This window comes from Molothrus aeneus, chromosome 16 (assembly GCF_037042795.1).
Source record: "Molothrus aeneus isolate 106 chromosome 16, BPBGC_Maene_1.0, whole genome shotgun sequence".
Lineage (NCBI taxonomy): Eukaryota > Metazoa > Chordata > Aves > Passeriformes > Icteridae > Molothrus > Molothrus aeneus.
The window spans coordinates 10,076,006-10,092,776 of NC_089661.1; positions in this window are offsets into that span (position 1 = coordinate 10,076,006).

The window sequence follows — 16,771 nt, forward strand, 5'->3', positions numbered from 1 at the left end:
TAAACTGAAAAGATTCCTTTCATACTCCAAATGTGATATTTAGTCACAAAGAATAAGAGTAATTATTTTATCTGTCTTTTAACAATTAGTCTTGACACATCATAATGGGTTCTGTAGTCTTCATCTAATCAGCAACTTTAAAATGATCATTTAAAGACTGTGAGTGATAAAAGATTAAAAATTACAAATACTAATAACTTCCTATGATTAAAAAAATCAATTGGATAGAAAACTAGTTTAATCTCAGTGAAATTGCATTGTATATGAGAAGTCATAAAGATATACAAATGTAGAGTAATCAGTGCCAAAATTTTAAACATCTTAAAGGGACATTAATATTATTTGCATATATTTTGACTAATTTGCCTTTATTATGCTGCAGAATGCAGTCTTTTAAGATCCTCCAAATAATTTAAAGGTTTTCACTGAGGCTGCTGTGTTATAAATGTTTGTGTTTTCTCTTTGAAAGTAGAAGTACTTAGGAATTTGTGTTCTTCTTGGTTACTCTGTTACCATCTATTTTCCTAAGAACAGGCAAAAATAATTAAACACTCTCTGGGCTGATTTTTTCATTTTCTCTTCTGAACAGAGCAAAGTACAGAAAACAGATTCATTTTTGCTGAGCGTTTCTGCTTGTTGTTTATTTCTCTCAACTTTTTAAAATAGTAGGACAAACCTCTGTGAGTTCAAATTAGTCCTTCATAAAAAATGAAAATCTCAGATATTCCACTGTGACTTCCACATCCTCTCTGGTTTTGTTGGACACCACTGTAAGGTGTGAAAGCACAGCAAGAATGCACAACTTCATTGTTCTAAACTGACCTGAGACAACCCTCTGGCTCTTTTTTATTAACCCACAGAAAATTCCATTTCCCTCTGTTTTGAAATTAAATGGAAGCCATGGAGCTCCTTATAGACAGGATTGGACTTTCCTGTGCTCAGAAAGGAGACAACTTTGGGATTGAAGAAAGGGATACTGGTTGCAATGTATAAAAAAGTTCATTCATAATGTAGTAGTAATTAGCACAGAACTCTTTTACAATGAATGGAAATAAAGCCTACAGTGCACTTAATACAGGAGAAAATGGCTATATCATAGTTTAGAAGGAGCAGGAACAATTTCTGGAAGTACTGCCAGATATCCCCAAAGGTTTCAGCTACCTTTGCTACATGCTAGAGGCACTAATTTGAAAATGGAACTGATGCTTCCTGCATTCTAACTCTCACTTTTGCAGAGCTGTATAAAGGTTCCTATTTTGCTATGTATCAAACATAGTTTTGTTGGAGCTGTGACACTGTTTTCTCAAATCTACAGTCAGTGCTTCAAATAATTTGAATTAATATGAGCTGAATGTTTGAACAGAGAATTCTCTGAAAGCAAACAGAACCTAAACCAAATGAAAGCTATCATGTCCTTGGATGTTTTCAGAGACTGACAATCTGCTTTTCTTTGGTCAAAATTCTTGAAGAGCAAAACCCACAATGACTTGCAGGGACAACCTCTTCATTTTCTACCTGCAGGAGCTCTTTAACACCAGATTTGCTGGATTAGTCATTTGGGAACATTGATGAAACCTGCTAGTGTAACAAATAAACAGATAAAAAGCAAAAACTGCAACAAAAAAGAGTTTGACTCAGCTGAATGCTTTCACAGGCTCCTTCAGCATCATCTTGGTCTCTCAGTGGAAGCAAATCTCCATAACCACTGTTGTCTATGGACACGTTCCAGACTGGGGCTGTGTTAGGGAATTCACTCTAGAATGTTGGCATTTTTTCCCCAAAGGACTAAGTGCCACCAATTATCTAAAATTTGTCTTGTGATCCAAGGAGTGGCTTCCAGTCCTCTGTCTGCACAAGTGTAAGGAAACACTGTCCCTGTAGAGATATTTCCACACTTGAGTTTCCACAAAAAAAACCTGAAAGTAAATTTCAGCTGGAAGTAAATGAGCTGACTCCATTTTTGACCAAGTTAAATCTAAATCTGTCCTATATAAGCCTAATGAGGCCAGATCTGGTTCCTCTCCTGAGGCCAGGCCCCATGTATGTTTTATGTGCTGCTTTTGGAGTTGCTGTTTGGTGACCAGGGTTAGAGGGTTCTCATGGTGCTGGTCAGCAGCTGCAAAGCCCAGGGTGAGCAGGGGGCTGCTGTGCCTAATTCACACCCTGATTATCTCCAATGTCCCATTGCTCAGGTGATGGGCAAACTTCTGTTATCAGTTTAGTTTCGGCTTTCCTACCGTCTTGTGCTGCTTCTCAGATAGAACCACAGCTCTCTGGGAGGAAAAGATGATTTATTTTTGCTGCAGGTGGCTGCTGAAGTTGCTCATTAACTGTTATTGATACTATAACACTTTTTTGCTATAACAGACTTTCTTTTGATTATTAGATCTCTAGGAGTTTCAGGATTATTAGGGTTCTGTAGAGCCTACTCATTTTTTTTCAGTGTCTCTAACATTTGAGGATTTTTTAAAATAATTTGTCCCATTTTTCTTTATTTACTAAAATGGCTATTGGAATCAAAAGAACTTCTATCTCATTTTATCCCTCTGGGGAAGATTTTTTTCAGCAGTTCCATTGACTCTGTAATAACTAGATAGATGAGGTTCTGTGTGTGGTCTGCTTCTAGGGTACCTACTTGAAAACCTCAAAATGCTTGGAAGTTATTATATATACTGTCCTCAAGTAAATCATGTGCCAATAATGTGTGGGGATAAACCAAAACTATTGTGATAGGTAAAATTGACTTGGAAAACCAGGTTTTTACTCCAAATCCTGTGATCTAAACAGAACTAATTTTAAAATAGAAACATGGCATTTGGCACAGCAGATTTTCCCCACCAAGCACTAAGCTCATCAGTAATAATTTCTGTGTTATTTTTATTTGTGTTTTATCTGGCTTTTGATTTTTAAAGAAGCTATTAGAATTTTTCAATTCATTTAAATAGGAACAGGATTGGACTAATAGTGAGAGCTTTTTAAAATGAGTTTGCATGCCACTAATCCAGAAGAGCTGTTAGTACTACAAGTTATTCCAATTATTTGGTTTGCCTGCTTATTGGAAAATTCATAATTAAATGTTTTCAACTTTTTTTTGGTTAGAGTGCTGTTCTTTATAATTCTTAAAACACTTTTTTATAGCCAGGTGTTTCTCTTGGGTTTGTCATTGTACACAGCAATGCAAAGCATGCCATTCTTTCCCCAGGTTCTCTGCAATTTGTGCTACTTCTCCCTATTGTATGTGCAGTGTATCAGGTGGGCTCTTTTCTATTGCAGGCTTCTTGCAGGAAGGGGGAGGTTTTTATCTTCTGTTATTTAAGGAAGAGCAAAATAGACTTGAATTGGCTCTTTCCAGTCATAAAAATGCCCAAAGTTTACTTGGCAAAAACAGGATTGAAGAACTGACCTGCCAGGGAGGAATATTTCTCTCTACATCCCCCTAGATTTACCTCCCCATTCATTTTCAGGATCTGTCTTTGCCCTTCCATTCAGATAAAAAGCAGGAGTCAGATTTTGCATCAGTAACAGAGAAATCTGATTAAATAAATCACATTGAGCAGTTCTATGGTTGGTCTATTCAAATTCAAAGCACACCCTGAGACTAGAAAAATCCAAGAGAATGCCCAAGCACAAGCTTGAGCAGCTTAAAGCTGGTGTTCATGAAGCCATCAGCAACTTGAGCACCCAGTACTGCTGTCTCAAAACTTGTTATTATATTTTTTCCTTCTATATTTAATTATGGATACATATTTGTGAAAGTTATTCCAAACTTCTATCTTCATAGCACATGAGATAAGAATATATTTTTGGGGGATGAACGTCTATACTACAGTCTGGGAGACTTGACACTGAATTTTCCCGGGCTACAAAGGAGAGGCTTTTGTTCCAAGCTGAAGTATGGTAATGGCAATATGTCTATTTATACTCACACACTTAATGTGTACCTGTCCCCTGGTATAAGAATAATGGCCCCATAATTTTAGAAACTCTTTGACAGTGAACTTGGTTCTCCTTTGTTTTGTACCTGGTGAAATAGGACGGATTTAATCCAGAAAGTGCTGATGTGTGGTGTGTTTATGGGATCAGTGGGACTGTGGATGATGGTTGGTAAGGGATTGACAAGGCCCCATAACCTTTAGGGGTTTTTTTGCATGATCCCCACAGTGATGTGTAGTGGATACATGGAGGGACACAGAGCAGTGCATTGTTTCTGCCATTTGGCAGATGTCTGAGTTTGGTTTCCATTTGTACCCTTCCAGTGGATTGAACCAAGATTGTTTTATGGTGTATTTACAACTATTCCAGCCTTATCCTATGGGAAAAGGTTTGATTTTCAGCCACTGTGGCAATGAGAAGACACAAAGATGGCTTAAAATTACCTTTGCTCATGAGAGTCCCCATTTTACTCTGTACTCTGTGACTGGAGGTGAAAACTCAGTGCTTTTAATTCTATCAGACAACAAACCCTGTTTTATTAATCAGATATACGTTCTCTATTAAAGCATGCTGATGGTCTGGGATGAATATTTGAAATCCTAATAAGACTGAATGATTTCAACATTACTGTTCAGTATTTGAACAAGAGATAATTTTTTTTTTTTCTCATGGAAACATTAAAAACTCAGTAAGGAATCCAATGAACCTTTACTACTCTAAGGTCCTCTTGGACAATATTTCCCCCTGCAATATTCCCACTACTTAGTTTTGATTTTTTTTTTTCTATAAAAGAAAGATTATCTTTCTTTTGAGCAAAATATTTTCTAAATGGAATTAGTCCATTAAAAGAACAGAGGGAAAGTTGTTTTTGTTTTTAAAGAGTCTTAGAGGATTTGATCTACCCCTTAAGTCTCTTAAGTTGATAATAGGATGCTTTTCCCAATCCACAATGCTGTTTCCTTAAGCATTTCTAGAGAATAACTCAAATAGGGTTTGAAACAGGTGGATTTTCTCATCAATCTAAACTTTATTTAAACATACATCTTCTTTAGGATTTAGGGGTGTTTTAGCAGCAGTGATGCAGATAGGAATTCAAAACCTGATGCACCTCAAGGACTGATGTATTTGTCCAGACCCTCTGAAAATTGCACCTTTAATGGCAGGGCAAGGCATGTCAGATGCAACTTTTGAGACAAGACTGGCTGTTTATTTCATGAAAAACCTCTTTTTATTATTTCTATTCATTTCTGCCACCAGGGAAAGCTACTGATCCTAAGGTATTGTGCAGATGATTTGACTTTGAGAACTGAACTTGGTTTGTATGTCAAGATTGTGACATATTTCTCTGAAATTTTTCATGGGAATGACTTGCTGGCTGACAACAAGTAGGTCTGTTGCAGGGAGAAGATTAGAACAGAATTGTTCTGCCTCTTGGCCCAGGCTTTTAACTACCTCAGAAAGCAGCAATCTTCCTCATTCTGTAAAGCTGTTATAAAAAAATTGTGGTGTTTTTTATTTTTGTTCCACAGCTGTCAAAATGGTGCTTAGTATGTTTATTCAACAGACTGTGAACTGGAGGTGTACACACTGAGCTGATCCTGTTCCAATCGTTGACCTTAAGTGGAAAGAAAGGAAAGATCAAACAAATATTTTTTTTCTGATCTTTGAAAAGCTGCCAAAACTAACGAAGTTGAATTCATTTGGGACAAACGAGATGCTTTTGTTTTTCTACCTCTTTCAGCTTAGTTGTGTTTTGGATGGCGCTCGGTTGTTGCAGTTGGAATACAAAACAACTGCATCAAACCCCTCTGAAAGCCAGGTCTGTCTCATGTAATTGCACCCAGGAAACACTTGTTTGTGTATCTTCAGTGTACTGTTCTTATCTTCTTGGTAAATAGCCCCAATTCACACAGTGAACTTGTTTTCGTTTTTGTTTTGTTTTGTTTTACATAGGGGAAGGAATTGGAGAAATTGTCTTTCCTGCACTTTAGCTTTCCCTCAAGAGATCAACCTAAGTCAAGGGCTGACCCAAATACCTCTACTTTTAAAAATGGCAGAGGTTAATTTTTAAGTATGAATATTTTTTATTTTTTTGGTATCAGACAGACTGCTGATATGAAGCCCCCTGGAACTGTTGGTTGTGTCCTTACATCCAATGCAAATATTGCAATGGTTTCTTATAATTTCCCTCCCTCTACCCAATGTTGAGTTATTATTTCAGTTAGAACTAACAAAATTGATTGGGATGCAACAGACTTGAGTAGAAAGCTCTTGGTAAATACCTTGGCTCGTGTGAACTTGGCCAAGAAATTGCATTTCCATTTGAACAATGACCTACCTCTGCCTTGTCTGGTGTGCTCCCAGGCACAGGAGATGCTGTGACCCTGTACAGCAGCAATCCAATCCTGTCTGTCAAAAAGAGACAAAGACTTAAGACCTGGCACGAGACAAAAAGATTTCAGTTGCAATGGATGTCAGTGCTCACTGTAAGGTCGGATTCCTTTGAAAATCCCAGCCATGGTCATCATGGTAATTTGTGAGGAATACCAAAATGGAACAGTGGGATGGGATCAAGGGCTTCACAGCAACTGAGAAAATTGTTTAGGAAAAGATTCTAAGAAACTTTAGTTTCTAATGTGGCCCTGGCTCCTTCACTTCCATTTCTTTGATAACAGGTCCAAGCTCCTTCGAGTTGAGTTTCAGCTCAGTCTTGTCCCTCTATGGACCCATGGCAGATGTGCAGCCTTTAAATACGTTAAGGCTGCTAAGTCCTGTGATTTTAATATGAACTTCATCAGAATGAGTGGAAAATTATAGTAATTCATTAATGAGGATTTATGGTGTCTAAGTCCTCTGTGCAGAATTTTAGGTTAGAGATTAATTGCATTTTTATTCAATTTGATATTTAATATGACTTGTATATGTTTTCCTATTGGTTTATCATAGAATATTTTAGTGTACAGCCATATAACAAAATCTGTGCTAAAGGAAGGCAGAGCAGTGTGAGCTGTTTCTCAGACCAGGAATCCTTTTGCTCCACATGGAATCTCAGCTTTCAGGGCTCTGTAGCAATAAAATGGTTCCATACAGCAGCTAAACCCAACCCCAGATAAGTAAGTGCTTTTGTGTTTCAAATTGACAAAAAAGGGGTGATTTTTATCCATATCAGGGTAGAAAATGGATGGTGGGAAAGGGATGCAATGTTCTTAAAGTGTCGTGGAAGCACCACTTTGGTCTTAATAAGAGCTGTGATAAGTTTACCTCATTGTTATTGCTCTATTGCTGTTGAGAGGTCATTCAATACTACAGGAAAATGAAGATGGATTTCTGAGGAATGCAGGGAAAATTTTCGGTGTTTCTAGATGCTAAATTCTGAAAAAAAAAAGTATTGAAAACAGTATGTGCTGTGCCTTCCCCCTTTATTTTCCCTTTAAAATGTTAGAATTCCATTGCAGTTTTGGGTTTTTTTTCTGCAACTAGTTAATATGCAGGATATCTTCTCAGTACTTTGTTGGTCAAAGTCTCTGTGCTGAAGGTTTATTTAATGTTGCAGGTTCCTCTGTTTGTACCAGTGGGGGTGTTTTTGACATTCTTCCTTTTTAATTATGGAGATTTTAGGACAAATAACCATGACACAAGAAACATATTCTGTATGAGTGCTGCTTTTTTGATATAAATTTCACTACTTTATAAGAGTCAAAGAATGGAACCTTTGGATGTAAGTGTGTGTGCTCCAAAGGAATTGGGTTTAAAAGAGGACTAATTTAAGGTTTGATAGAAATTCTCCTAGGGCAGTAGGAAAACTTCTATTGGTTTCAGTAAATTGACTCAATCCAACAGGTAATTAACTCAGGAACCAGACCCAAGTTTAATGGTATTTACTAAATGATGATATCTGTAGTTTACTGGCTGTGGATTCAGAGACACCCTTCACTGGGGTTCCTTTTCTCAGGTCTGTCTGGTTCTCTGCTTTTCAAAGTTGAAGGGCGAACAAGAAGATGAGGAATTTCATCATGAAAGCTGCACAATGCAAAAGAACTGACACCTAGAAACACAAGCAGAATTAAACAGGATTTGACAGGTTGCAGAAAAGAGAGAGTGAACAGGATGGGAACAACGAACAGCAACTAATTATTATTTCAGTGGTCACCACAACACATTAAAAACTTCCGAAGGCTATGAAATTAATTGCATGCAGAACAGCACTCAAGGTGCTTAATATTTTGTCTCTCTGGGACAATTTGCTAGAGACATCGTTTGAACTACAAATACAAAGCAGGGAAGATGGGCCTCTCTCTAGCTGTGTCATTCTTCATTTTAATGAGGAAAAAATGTCACACAGAGCAGTGTGAATTTGAAATATGCTTCAGTTTTATGTCGGAGTATGTATGTTTCTTAAAAGAGCCCTAATGATTCTAAATTCTAGACCTTGTTGACAAGACATCTGCTTACTTGGCCTGTGGTTTGTGTCTCATCTAGAAGCTCATTAACATATATATTAAAAGAAACCTATTAAAATATTTGCATTTTAAAATGAATCACAACCCCCCCACTTTTCCCCCCACCCCCACCTTTCAGAAACTTGTTTTGGTCTTGCAAAACATCCCACTAGGGAGACAGAAATATTTCAGTTATTCTTGAACCATTTAACATTTGGGTAATTCTTATAATTACTTTTCTCTTTAATTGTTAAAGCTGGAAGGCTTATATAATATTACTTTCAAAATTCAAAGTTCAATGTAAGTAATCTTTTCTGTACCCACAGACCTCTCAGCTGGATGCTGACTTGAACCCTAAGGGTGCTCATTCTTTCTTTTGGTCTTATTTATTATTTTCTTCTCTCCTCATCAGTTTTCTATTATTCTCTTTCCTGCCTCTTCATCTGTCTAGAGGCACATGCATTGGGTGAAATGACACTTGAAGCCATGCTGGTTGTTTATTTAAACAAATCATATTGAGATGAAAAGAGCAGATGATTGCAAAGCTATAACAAATCTGATTGAGAAGCTCCTCATGCTCTTGAGAGGTCTTGTCATTTTAAGGGAATCTCCCACCTGGACTTGTGGCTCAGAGATGCTCCCTGCCAGCCCTCCTGGTCCAGCACAGGGTGCAGTAAGATCCTTCTGTGTTGTCTGGTGTTCTGAGCCTCCTGGGAAATGTGAGAAAAGCAGTAAAATACAGCCACCAGCAAAGTGCAGCCAGCTGTCCAGGCTGTGCCCTGTGTCCTGTTTGTCAGGAAAACTCTGCACACAGGATGTGCAACAGGGAAATCACAGCTGAGAAGATTCAGCTGTTTTCTAGAACCTTCACAGCACAAAACATCTTCAGAACAGGATGCTTTTCCCAGCAAGCTGAGCTAGTGAAAATGAAATAAACAGGAATATTTGCTTCATCTGCAAAACCAGCCAGGTGATCTCTTCTGGAGGTGAACAGGAGGTTCTGCCCCTCTGCTGGCAGGGCAGCATGGCCTGGATGGCATTGGTCTGCCCATGTGCTCACTGTGAGTAGCACTCACTGGCACTAAGCTGACATTTTTATTTCAGGAAATAGATTCTCTAGAAGGAAAATCTGCAGCTAAATGAGCTATATCTCCTTTGGAGTACCACAGGTTACACTGGGAAGAGTAATTCTTAGTGGGAGGACTAGCAAAGGACAATTTTGGCAGCTGAGGTTCTCATACCTAAACAAGGAGATATTTTTATTGTCAGATATTCCTCTTCCAGTTTCCTCTTAAAAAAAAAAAGTTTTACACTATCAGATTCTTAGTGCCTTCTCAGGCTTTTAAACAATTTACTTGCATATTGAAAGCAGCTGTATGGGGAAAGGAAAGCTCCTGCTGCTTCTCAAAAGCAGTATGTGTAACATCACAGTGGGAAATAACATGTTTCATGAACTTGATTTATCCCCTCTGCTGTGTGGTATAAATCCTCCTTCCTCACTGCATGGCCTGCACAGGCATCTTTGAGAGCCTTATCCTGCCTGGTCCTGAACAAAGTGCAGAGGAAGGATTTAATTAAAAGCAAATATTTATTTTTGGGAACCTTTAACTCCTACACATACTCTGCTGCCTGGCAGGGGGAAGCACTAAGTAAAATCACAAGAAACAGTAAAAATATTTCCTACCCCCTGGAATTATTAAGAATTTGCAGCACCTAATACGTTATTTCAATATCACATTATAACCCATGCAAAGCAGTGCAAGATAATGCCTCACTTAAGACAGCATGGTCTGTTTGTTCTGTCTCATAAAAACTAGTGGAGGACAACCTTCCATTTTATGTTGTTATTTCTCTCTTAGACAATGCATTTTGATGCCAATTTTAATGGCTGCCAACCTCTTTTTAAATTTTTAAATTTTTTTTCTTTGAATGGGCAGCTGCTCTATCCCTGTTCTTACAATACCTGAGTTTCTCACAGCCCTTATCTTGCTACTTGTCTCCAGTTTTTCTGTTGGTAATTTCACAGATATCTGAGGCAGAGAAAAAAAACCCATAATGTATGTGAGAAAGTTAAATTAATAAAATCTGTGGGAGTTAAATGTTTTCAGTGGAGTGAGTCACTTGCTGTCATGCAGGACTAGAAGTAAATAATCCCCAGATGTTGCAATGTTCCTATCTCCTGGCCCAGGCTGCAATTTCAGTCCTTCTGCTACTGCTGGTTGTCTTTGGATGTGATGAACCCCATTGAATGTTAAAAGCCAGAGAAGTTGTTTGCTGTTTTTCACCTTAAAAAATCTGGTTGTTGATTTAGATCTCTAAACATCTAGTCCTGCAATGGATATTAAATATTGAGTTACCAAACCCTGGCTGTCTCTCTGTCCTAGTTGTGTGCAGTGCCATTGTGTTTATGAAGGCAGCACTCAGGCCATGATCAGGAGCCCATCATGGTTGTTACTCTACAAACCCAAGGAAAGATGTCCCTGTCCTGGAATTTGAAATCTCTTAGATATTAAAGGGATGAGAAGCTTTGTTTGAAACTCGGGGAGCTGAAAGATTGTGAAAAATTGTTAAAGATTGTGAAAAATTATTAAATGTTTTACTCATCACATGGGCAGTTTGTGGTGGGGCTGGGAAATGCTTCTGTCTGCAGTCTTGGGATTGTGTCTGAACAGCAAAGCTCCTGCCAGACCTGTGTGCAAACCTCACAGATTTACAGCCCAGTGACAGTCACTGATTTAAAAAAAAAACTGTTATGCTTTATGAAGTGTTGGAGCATTTTATCTCTTTATGTCTGTTGTGGTGTCCTTCCCTCTCAGCATGAGAGAGAAAGGGAGCAAGATCATCCAGATAACACTGTCCTTACTAATGAGAAGTTCAGCCAAGCATGTGCTGGTTTTTCTGTCCCTGTGCTGTGGTTATCTGCTGAACAGGAGTAGAAGACAAATATCTAATCTTTAAGAAGGGCTTTGGAAGATTACTTCAACCTTTAGCCTGCCCCAGCTGAGCTCCCCTTAAATCCTGAAGGGATCTAAATATCTTGTGGTTCCCAGATGGACGTTAGTGCACCATGCTGGAACCATCCAAAGCAGCAAGTGGGAGCTAGCTGGGGAGAGAGATTTTCACATAAAAGCAGAACTGCACAGGGTTGCCTTTTCAACTTCCTTTTTTTTGTTTGTGTGTTTCTTTTTCCTAACAAAGAAAAGTGGAACTGTGCATGTTGGAACAAACGAGTGGGAGTGAGTGAAGGTCAGATGAGGAGGATTATTATTCCTTGAATGTTAACCAGAAATGCTAACTCCTAATTCAGTGTGGCCTGAATTCTTACCCTATGTCATTGTGACTTCATGGACTCCCAAACAATTATTTGGATCTTGATTTTCAGTGAAACTTTTAAGAAATTAAGAGTAAATAAACCTTCAGCATCTGTGGGGATTCTGTCTAGATCAGCGTCAGCCTTAATTAGTCCTGCTGCTGGAACGTGTTCAATTCTGGTCTCCTATGACAGCCTTGTTCCTTCAAGAGTGTCCTGACAATATGACCTGACTGTAGGGCTGATGAGGATGAGATTGTATAACCTTGTGGCACTGGCTTGCACATATTTTCTGGTACTGCATTTAAAGCATGAAGTTGCTTTATGGGAGAGAGATGTGAAAGCCACATTCCAGAAGAGAGTGACTGCTTTCCTCTGCCATTGTGGGAAGAGAGCAGGCTAAGCTTATGCAGTTTAACCTTAATGTCTGTTAGGAAAGAAATGGTTGATTTATGACCATTTTTATTAGATTTAAATTCAATACTAATTTCCCTGTATTTTCCTCCAGTCTGGGCTGTGCTGTCACACAGAGCAGCTACACTTTCAAGAGCACACTCTGCCCTCACACAGCTGGAAGAACAGTCCTGGAGTGGACTGTGCAGCACTGGCCAATTGTAATGTTTCAGGATATTTCAGTGAGATTTATCTCAAGTGAGCACAAAATGCCTCTGGCAGCTCCACTTCATGAGGTCTCTACCTTCAGTCTGTGCTACTCTGAATGGCTCAGGCTCGATGTAACTGTAACAGAGACTTGATTTGCTTTCATGTCTGTACTTTTGGATTCAAAGAACTGTCTTTCCTCTCCCCCAGACAAAGGCAGAGCAATGAAAATAACTGCGAGTTACCAGGTGTACAATGGAGATTGGGAACAGCTTGAGCAGCTCTCCCATCACAGCCCTGCCCTTGGGACACAGGGGCTGGGGAGTGCCTGCCATCACTCACAGAGCCTGAGCACTCCAGAGCACCAGAGGAGTCAAAGGCACTTAATTCTTTACAGGAGGTGTTTATGGCATCAGTCTCCAGGGCAGTGTGGGAATTAGAAAAAGGATCATGTGTGTACCTGTCCTTGCTGTTAATTACCTTGCCATTGAATAAAACACAGCAACAGAAAATGGCCTTAGGAAATATTTAGATTGGCTGGAACATAAGGTTAAAGGTTTCTAATCTGCTTTATGATGGATGGCCCCAGTAGTGCTGAGGGGTGGGAAGCAGCTCTTTCTCCTTTTGGTTATAATATGGCTCGAACATTTTAAGAGAGCAAACTTCCAGCACCTCCCCATCTGCAGTGCAGCTCCAGTCCCTCTCCCTGATGTTTGCACAATATTGCAGCAGTCTCTTGCTGCTGAAAGAGCAGAAATAAGAATTCCTAGGGAAGCAGGACCATATATTGTCCCTCTGTATGTTTTCCTGAGAAGTATAAGTGGCAGCTGCTGTTTTGCTTTATCCATCCATGAAATTTAGCTATTCACAACCAATTTCACTCTATAGAGTTTTTATGTATATTTCAAAAATAGAACACCTTTAAATGAAAGTGAAGTCTCATTTTTAATTTATACAAAGGTTAGTGCTTCTGCTCCTAAGAGTTGTCTTTGAATTGCTGTGAGAAGGTTACCTTGTTCCTTTTAACATAAGCCTATATCTGACAGCTGGTCCCCCTTAAAGAAACTTTCCAGCTCAGAAATTTCAATATATAAATGATATGCTATGAAAATATTGTCTTTTTTAAAGGCCTTTTTTATAAAAAAAATCTTTTTTTAATGAAGTTTTTTTTACATTGGGTCTTTTCTTTATGTGAAGAAATTTCTGTATGTATAGACAAGAACTTCAGTAGTGGGATAATATTCCCCATCACATTTAACCTCTCCAGAGTCCTTGTAGATCATAGAAATATAATTCCAAATTCTAAAAGAGATTAGACATAGCTATGCAAAGAACCAGGGCTCTGATTTTGGAAAAAAACCAAGGTCAGAGGGGAAGGGTCTTCTGAGTAATACAAGGCAGCATTTTGCTGCTCAGAACTGCTTGAGCATTCACAGTGCAGAATGTCAGTCAATCCCTTTCCCCCCTCCACTCTTCCCTCTTTCTCTTTTTCCATCAGCAGCTTTTTACTAATAATCTTCAGAGCTCAGTGATTAAAAAGTCTTTCTTGTGAGCAGCATGAAGACACTACCATCCTTCACATTATGCTGTGAACATTGGCCGTGAGCATCTCTACAAAAATGTGCACATTTTGTTAAATGCTGTCATTTATTTCAGTGCATTTATTGCCATAAAACTTCAATGACAGTTTAATTAAGAGCTTAAATATTTTATACTACAAAGTAGAAATATTTATGAAGGAGCTTGTCAGAGGCAAAATATCAAAAGAAAACAGGTGCTTTTGCAGAAACACAAATAAAATGTCTAACAGTAAACATTTAAAAAAATCAATTATTAATCATGGTTCTTTTCATTACTATTGAATTGCCTTATGAAGATTTTGTGTCTGACAAAGTCTGTGGATGTTCAATATTGTCTTATCCAACCGCTTGGTCTTCCTGTTGGTATCCTGTGGTGTGGCTGGACAGATTATTGTCTTCAGGAGAACATCCTGGGACCAAACTAATGTGAAGGTTGCAAATTAATGTTGTGCAGGGAGGGACTGAGAACCAGAAAGAGCCAAGCAGACATTTGCAGGCAGGTGTACAAAGCTCTGAGAAGGCACCTGAGCTGCCAGGGGGGTGTTTTTGTTGCTGTAGGAGGATCTGTGGATTTGGCAAGAGGTGTTGAACTGCCATGAGACCTGGTACAACTAAAAAAGCCTTTCTGAGTAGGGAAACCCGGCAAAGAGAAAAGGGATGGGGGCTGGTAGTTTGGCATTTTTAGGGACTGAGGCTGAACGTTGGAGAAAGGGAAGGCTGCTCTCAACTTGGTGCGTGCTTCTGGAACGGTGCTTCCCTTGAGGATGATCCCTGACTTTATCTGGAGTCGGTTTTTTGCCTTCTGCCCTTTGTATAAGGCTAAAAACACAGAGAAGAAATGCTTATCTAAAGGCTTTACTCCACAGTTCAACTCGGATTTTTCCTGCCAAATGTTTTCTGAAACAGTAAGGCTGTGAAGGTAAACTAACCTTTACTGTACCTTCACACTGATGGCAGAGTTATTTTTCCAAAACATCTTCTGCCAGGTAAATGTTCTCTGTTTCACTGATGTATCATCCTGTTCCACTATAAGCAACTGCCAAATGACTTTGTTTTCTCACTCCAAACTCCTAATGGAGCCATTAACATTTTTTCCAACAACTATTGTTGGACTCAGTGGGTGCACTGGGCTGGCAGAAATCCCATTGGCTGCAGTGGAGGCCAGATTCCACATATTGCTGTTTCTCTGTTAATTAGTGGATTTATGTTTTTTCCCTTTCCAGTCTTCACAAACAATTGAAGGAGCTGCAGTGGGTGCTTCTCATGGTGTCTGCTGCTTAAGAGAGTGAGGGAAGGAATTAAACTGTTTAAACCGCATTTATTCTTTGTGATGTAAATTCAATGACTTAATTCTAGGTACAAAACAGCCAGGGAGTTGGTCTGCCAGCCTTGCCAATGTCTCAGTTCATGAAATAATGAGTGCCTGAAATACAGAGGGTTCCAGTAACTGAAGCAGGGGAAACAAATTAAGTGTAGCTCATGACTAGAGGCTCAAAACTCTGTATCCAGTGCTGGCTGTAATATCAATCCTGTCTTAATTACAAATTAACAAAGAAATTGGGCTATTGGTTAAGAATCTTGTCTTGAGAATCAGAGCACATTGCCCTCTTAATTCTTTACTCCAGGGAAGTTTTACACCAGCATTGTAGATTTTTTAATTTTTATTTTTGCTTAGCAGAATTGTATTTTTCCTTAACTTTCAAAATACAAAAATAGGAATCTTTCTCCTGCTTTAGTGTCCAAAATCTTTACTGCTGGAAGCCACAGAGAGTAAGTGGCCTGACTCAAAACAAAGGGCAAAGCTGTGGCTTCACTGGTGGGGAAAGGAGGAGAAAAATAGCTCTTGTCAGAGCAGCTACTGGCTGGTTAGATATAGAATGCTGCACAGTCTCACCTGAAGAGTTCCTTCTTACAACCATTTATTTTAGTCATCTACTGTAAGACAGCCTGTAAAATAAGGTGGGAGAGTCATGTGCCAGTTCAGAATCATTTATCCAGTGGACAATGTGCTCAAAACTCCCTCAGGATGGCATTAACATTTGTTTGATTCAAGCAAAGAGCCTCACGTGATTCCCAAGCTGCTGTGTGCTCTGGGTGTGAAGGGAGTGCAGTTGAACATTATTCATCTGGCAGCAGTGTAATTAATTAGGCAATGTTTTAGTTAAGAGTAGTATAGTGAAGATGCCCACTCATGGGTTATAGTTTTATAATTACAGTACATTGGATTTTTCTTTCATCTTGCCTCTACCTTTCAAGCTTAGAGGCCATTAAATGTAAACTTCTGGCTTCCTGCCTCAAACACCTGCTGTTTCAAACGCAGCTGTACTTTTAATTACCCATCAGTGCTTGCTTGACCAGCCTGCAAACCATTCTTTCTTGTGTTGGTATGCTTTGGGTCATAACTTACTGAATAGCCAAAGGAAGGAAAATCTGTTTTGCAAGGAAAGGCATTGAATTTTGCTGTGCCCCAGCAACAGAATGGTAACTAGAGCAATTCTAGAGGGCAAAATATTCCCTGATCTGAATGGGAAGGGTGGGCTGACAGCAGTAACTCATCAACAGTACCAACACTGCCTTTACAGTGCTGCCACTGCTCCTTCACAGCTGAGTTTCCAATGCCCAGAGCTTCCCTGGCTGCTTTAGGGCGTGGAGAGGAGCAGTTTCCTTTCAGAGCCTGCCATTAAAGGGGTTCCATTCCAGCCCCTGGTTTGCAAGGCTGGGATATGGCCCTGTGCTGTGCTACAGGTGAGCAGCTACAAGTTCCTGGAAATCTGTCCCCTTGCTTCAGTCAGTTGTGATTTTTGTTTTTAAATTTTTAATTTTTTTTAAACTTTTTAAAAAACTTTTAAATTTTTTTTTCCTTTCAGTTCTCCTTCCTCTGCCTGTGCTCTCTGAAAACCAAAGCATGT